General features: G+C 41.5%; 1 long non-coding RNA gene across 1 annotated transcript; it reads left to right on the forward strand.

Moving 5' to 3' along the window:
- The first annotated feature begins 257 nt into the window (after window positions 1-257).
- LOC306651665 lies at window positions 258-5,905 on the forward strand. The gene is made up of 3 exons (XR_013761176.1): window positions 258-349; window positions 3,424-3,564; window positions 5,098-5,905. It is a non-coding gene; the product is annotated as an uncharacterized lncRNA (long non-coding RNA).
- Window positions 5,906-6,258: the final 353 nt, after the last annotated feature.

A 6,258-nucleotide genomic window follows, 5' to 3' on the forward strand; every position in this document is an offset into this window, starting at 1 on the left:
TTACAAGCCTGTGCCACCGTGCACAGCTGTCCTGCTCCATTTTTCCAAAGCATTGAAAATAGTTGGCCTGGTCACCAATTAAGCCCAAACTCCTAGCATTCAATGCCTTCTGTGGCATGGCCTCTAACAAAAGTGAAATGTTGTGCTACTTAGATAAATGGTTGTATTGAAACATAATGAACAAAGTGGGGGCAGAAGCTGGAATCTGGAAATGACACACCTTCTCTGACCTGGGATGGGCACCAGAGGGTGGACCCAGCTTCTGACAACAGCAGATATCCTGCTAGACAGGCAGAACTGGCTAGTCATTCAGCCAGCATCCCTGCCTGCTCTGTGCCAGTATGGTAAGGTAAGTGCCAAAAGAAGTAAATAGAAAATGCTATGGAGCATCGAGGAGGCAGTTGCCCTCCACCCATGGAAAAGCAGGCTGTCAGCAAAGGCTTCAAGAAGCAGACAACTTAGGAACAGAGGAAGGTATCCAGAAAGTGTAGCAATATGCAGTGTAAGCAGCAGCCCAAGGGGCTGATCAGAATAGGAAGGAGAGGGTTCACATTTGTGGAGCCTGCCTCTGTGCCAGCAGTACATGGAGAGCAGTCACCCTTTGCTTTCCAGGAAGCACACTCTGATATGGAGTTCAGTGGGTGGGAAATTTCTCAGGAATGCTCTTGTCACCAACATTTGTGACATGGAAGGGAGGGAAACAAGCCCAGGGAAAAGGAGAGTTGGAGTGTGATGTGGTCTCAACAAAGTTCTCAGTTTTTTGAACTGGGAACTTTGAAGATCAGAGAGATTAAATATAGTCCCCACCATCACACAGCTTACATATCTTGGAGCAGAAATTAGAATCTGGTTCTGATCTCAGGTTGATAATCATTCTGGGGTGTGCATTCTCAAAGGGAGAGTATGTGTGGGGAGTGATATGACCTCCCAGAGAGTGGAAACTGACCCTCTGGAAGAAAATAATCTTAGGTATCACAGGGTTTGTGGCTTTCTGAAGTGCCACAGAACATAAACACATACAGTATACCTGTGCTGTTACAATTTATAGGGAGGGGTGATTAAAAGAAAAATGTCTAAAAAGGCTAGAGGAAGGAGCAATAATGGCCAAAGATTGAGAAACTGCTCTAGGTAATACTTAAGATGGGGCTAAGAGGTATAACATAAAACTGAGTTTTGCACTTTGAGACTCGATTATGGATGAATTAGGATATACCAGGGTCAGCATCTCCGGGCAATGGGGAAACATCTTGGATTTTCAATCAGGGAAGTAATGTGTTCTGGAAATAAAGTAGGAGCCATAGTGTGCATGGTGACTTGGAGATGGGAACAATGACAAGTAAGAGGCCAGTGTGACAAACCAGAGAGGTGGAGTCTGACTTGGTGGTTGAAAATAGTTTGGAGGGAAGAGGAGAGTTTTGCAAGAGGTTAAGAAAGGAAAAATACAATACATAAACTTACCTGGTGGAACAGGGGAGGAGGCTAAATGTGATCATGAGCCTTGATGACATTTGGATATGGGTAGAGATGGTCCCATAATCAGAGAAAACCTAGAGAGAAGCATATTTGAAAGGGAGACAATATAAGTGAGTCACTGAATGTCATGTGGGAGGAGATAAGAAGAAGATAGCAATGCTGGTTTGAAGCCCCTTAAAGAAGGCAACGCTTGTGAGATATTTGGGGAAGTTATCAAAGTAGAAGCAATAATAAAACCAAGGGGTCTCTGGGGCCTTGAGTGTAGAAGTGGAAGAAAGCTAAGCAGATGCCACTGGGAAATGCCTGCAGTTAGAAATAAAGAAAGAAGAGTCAGCAAGATGTCAGTGAAGGGTGAGGGTGAAGAAAGGAAGGCTTCCCCATGCCAATTAAATCAGGTGTAGGGTGGAACATAAAGACAAAGGAAGATGTATTTATGAAGGAACCATTACCATCTTCAAGAGAACATGTTCAATTGAGTGGGAGTCAAATTGTAAGAAATTGAAAATTACTCAGTGATCAGTTATCATGATTGAGAGTTTAGACTATGAATCTAAAAGACCTGGGCCTGAATCCCAACTCTACCCATTTACTAGCTATGTGATCTTCAGTAGCACTCTTAATTTTAGTTACTTCATCTACATACATTTGGATGATATTGGAACCTTCTAAGAAAATAAAGATCAGATCAGGTGTAGGTATGAAGAGCTAGGAATATATTAGTTGCTCAATAAAATTTTGATTACAATTCCTGATTAAGCATCTGTCAAAGAGGACAAAGTGGATTGCATTAGTTTCCTAGGTCTACCATAACAAATTACCACAAACTGGGTGACTTAAATATCATAAACATAGTGTCTCACACTTCTGGGATCTAGGAGCCTAAAGTCAAGGTCATGCTTCCTAGAAGTCTCTAAGGAGGAATCTTGTCTCTGTCAGCTTCTGGGGGCCTCAGACATTCCTTAGCTTATTGTAGCAACTTTCCAATCTCTGCTTGTCTTTAGGTGGCCTTCTTCTCTGTGACTTTCTGTGTAACCAAATAGTCCTCCCTTTTCTTTTATAAAGACACAGTGTTCCAGAATAACCTGGCCCTAGCATATGAGAACCAGTCCCAATGTGCCATGAGATTGAAGAAAGGGGCAGACAGATCCAGGGCTGCACAGAGTTCAATTTATTGGGGTGCTTATGGTTCTGGGTGGCAGTAGGACCAAATGGACCCTTGAAATTTGGGTGAGAAGGAGGGTCATATATACTGGTTAGGACAAAAGTGACTTCACCCAAGCTGATATGTACCTGTTCTTTTTGAGGGGATGGGTAGGGGAGATCGAACCCAGGGCATTCTGCCACTGAGTTATACCCCCAGTCCTTTTCAGTTCTTATTTTGAGACAAGATTTTGCTAAGTTGTCAAGGTTGGTCTCAAACTTATAATCATCCTGCTTCAGCTTTCTGAGTCACTGGAATTATAGGCATGTGCCACTGGCATTTGACTATAACTGATTTATCATAAGCTAGGTTAGGAACGTTCTTAGTGTCAAGGACTGGTTGTAAAGCTCCACATAGTGTCTGAATGGTCTATTTATAGTTTCCTTGGAAACTATGCAGGACAAACCAATCAGGTTCACTTGGGGCAATCATGGCACTATGACTCAAGATGACTACAGTCATGTCCATCTGAGTTCATACACACCAGTCACTGGATTTATGGCCCACCATAAATTCATGATGTTTTTATCTAGGTGTTCTTGACTAACTAAATCTGAAAAGAATGCATTTCCAAAAAATGTCATCTTCTGAAGTTTGAAATGGACATCAACTTTGGACACTATTCAACCCACTACATAGATTAAAAGCATGGTTTAGAGAAGTTTGACAGTGAAGAATAGAAGAGAAATATTTGTTTTGAGGGCAGGGCATTTCTTTTCTATGGCAAAGGAGACTCAGTATTTTTGCAGGCAGAGAGAAGGATACAGGAAGAAGTTGAAGATTCAGAAAGGGATGCCTCCTGGAGCAAGAAGAAAAGAAGGGCAGTAAAAATTCAAGGGACAAGCAGAGGAACAGCTTGGCCAAAGACAAAACTTCACCTACAATGTCAGGTATGAACCAAAAAAGAAAGGGGAGGACATAGTGCATTAGTCAGCTTCAGTTACTGTAACAAATACCCAAGGTAATCAACTTACAAAGAGAAAAGATTTGTTTTGTCTCACAGTTTTGGAGATTCTAGTTCATGATCAATTGACTCCATTGCTCTTGGGTCTGTGGCAGTACCTCAAAGCGGGAATGAAAGGCAGACCAAAACTGCTCACCCCATTGCCAAGGAACCAAAGAGCTGAAGTGGAAGAGTCCAAGATTCTCCCCGGAGCCCTGGGACCCCCCCTCACACTGTCCTCTTCAAGTACACACGCCTAATGACCTAAAGATCCTTCACTAGGCCCCACCCCTTAAAGGTCCTGCCAACTCCCAATAGTGCTACCTTGGGGACCAAACTGTAAACAAATGACCTTTGGGGTACATTCAACATCCACACTACAGCAAAGAGTGAGGTCATGGTAGAGAAGGTGAAGTAGTTTCTCACCAGCTCGGACAGTTGTGGTGATTATCTACAGAGAATAGTGGAGGAAGAGAGGATTGAATGTGTTGACAAGGAAAGCTTAGGCATCAAATGTCCCTGTGGTGTAAGTGACAATGCATGACCATATGTTAAACAGCAGCGAGGATCCAGCTGGATTACCAGAAAGCTACTTGTTAAAAAAGAACTTTGCTGAGTAATGACCTTTTTCGAACCAGTCAGTCATGCTTGATCAGACACTGATCTCTGGGAGGGAATCCCAGGACTGTTTATTCTCCCTTAAAACTACTCATCTAATTAAGAAAGTCAGACCTAAGCATAATATTCACCATTAAATCAGAAGAAAAAAACACACACACACACACAAAACACCATACACTCATTTATCTGGTTTCATATTTAATGCAAAAATCATTTCTAAAATATCCATTCCTGTGTTCAAATAATTTCCAGATCTACAAACTTGGGGATGAGTTTTGTGATTTATAATGAAAGAATTCTTGAAGGGTTGGAAGGAGTCAACCTCTGTGACACAGATATGAAATGACAGAGAAATATCATTTCCATATGGATTCTGCCACAGATTCGGGGTTTACTAGACAAAGAAAATCATGTTTCTGCACATCAGATTGGATGTTACTGTTCTGACTGATATGACTGTTATGATTTGTGTCAGTTTTTTCTTAGGACCGCTATAAATCAAAAGGGTATTATTCATTTATAAGCAGATATTGTCAGAATCTTTACAATCAGAGTCCATGCTCAAGCCTTGGGGGTAAATCAATATTTCAGATTCAGATAAGACTCCCTTCTCCATCCTGATCTTCACTATCCAGTTAAGCAAACAGAAGAGACTAGAAAACTTTATGCTCAGGGGAGAATGAACAAGGAAGTCAAAGTTGGCTCAGCTTAACAGGTAGCAGAAGCCAGCAATGGCTCTTGCCTTGATAGCCAGTGGTTGCCAAGATTAGTCTCCAGAGGTGCCAATGAACTAGCCAGGCAAATCCAGCCCTCAGAGCCCTGGACCTAAGGTGGTGATGTTTTTTTGCCTTTAATCCAGTGTTGCAGTGACCCATGGACATATTCGACCTCTCCATGCAGACCCCTGTTTTAGGGTAGATACTTAACCACCAAGAACTCGCCCAAGTGCCAAGGAACTCTCAGTGCTGTCATTGTACAGCTGATCCATATCTTCTTGCTCCATCTGGAAGGTCCAGAGAACAGGAACATCTGGCATCCCAAGTATGTTTAGAGATTTAGATTGTCAACCCACATACAATATGATTAGAGAGCACTGTGAAAATGTCAAATGCTATAAATATGGATAATATAATGATAACTGAGAAGCAGCCTGGTTAATTGAAGCCAGTCCCCAGAGCTATCCTGTGATTATGGAATGATTGTGTCTGCTATGCCCTAAAGCATGGCAAGAACCTTTGATGTAGGGACAGGTCAAATAATTTGCATCCCACTAACTTCTGAGATGCAGCTTAAACCTAGGAAATGGTGAGAGACCTTTCTTCAGAGTTTTGCTAACTAAAAAGAATTTCTTGCCTTGAGTACCATCTGTCTGCCTGCCTCCTTGTCTGTCTTTCTGAGGGTGTGTGTATTTTTTCACCAATAGGCAATTGTAAGACATACTGGATTCTTTGTCATACTCAGGCTTTTGGCAAATCCGTATGAGTATGTAGTGCCTGGCAAAGTTTTTCCATGACTGAAATAGAGGAGGAAAAAAATGTAAAAAATCAAGAATGAGGGATGTATAATTTTAAGGTCAACAATTTCTAAATCAATCACTGAGACTCCGGTGCTTATAACAATGACATTACCTTTCATCAAAATGTTTATAGATATACCCAGTCACCCATTTGATCATGATGTTTGCCATGTCCGTAAAGTAAACAAGTTTATTTTGGTAGAATAAAACTTCCAGATTACTGAACTCTAATTGAATTTATTTATTTATTTGTTTGTTTGTTTGTTTGTTTATACATACATACATACATACTGGGGATTGAACCTGGAGATGCTCTATCAATGAGTCACATCCCCAGGCCTCTTTATTTTTTATTTTGAGACAGGGTCTCACTAAGTTACCCAGGTTGACCCTCAAACTTTGATTCCCCTGCCTAAGCCTCCTGAGTCACTGTGATTATAGGCATGTGCCACCACACCCAGTAAGATTTCTTTATTTTAAAAAGGTTGTTATGAAATGAACATG

Source organism: Sciurus vulgaris (assembly GCF_902686455.1).
Source record: "Sciurus vulgaris genome assembly, chromosome: 2".
Taxonomy (NCBI): domain Eukaryota; kingdom Metazoa; phylum Chordata; class Mammalia; order Rodentia; family Sciuridae; genus Sciurus; species Sciurus vulgaris.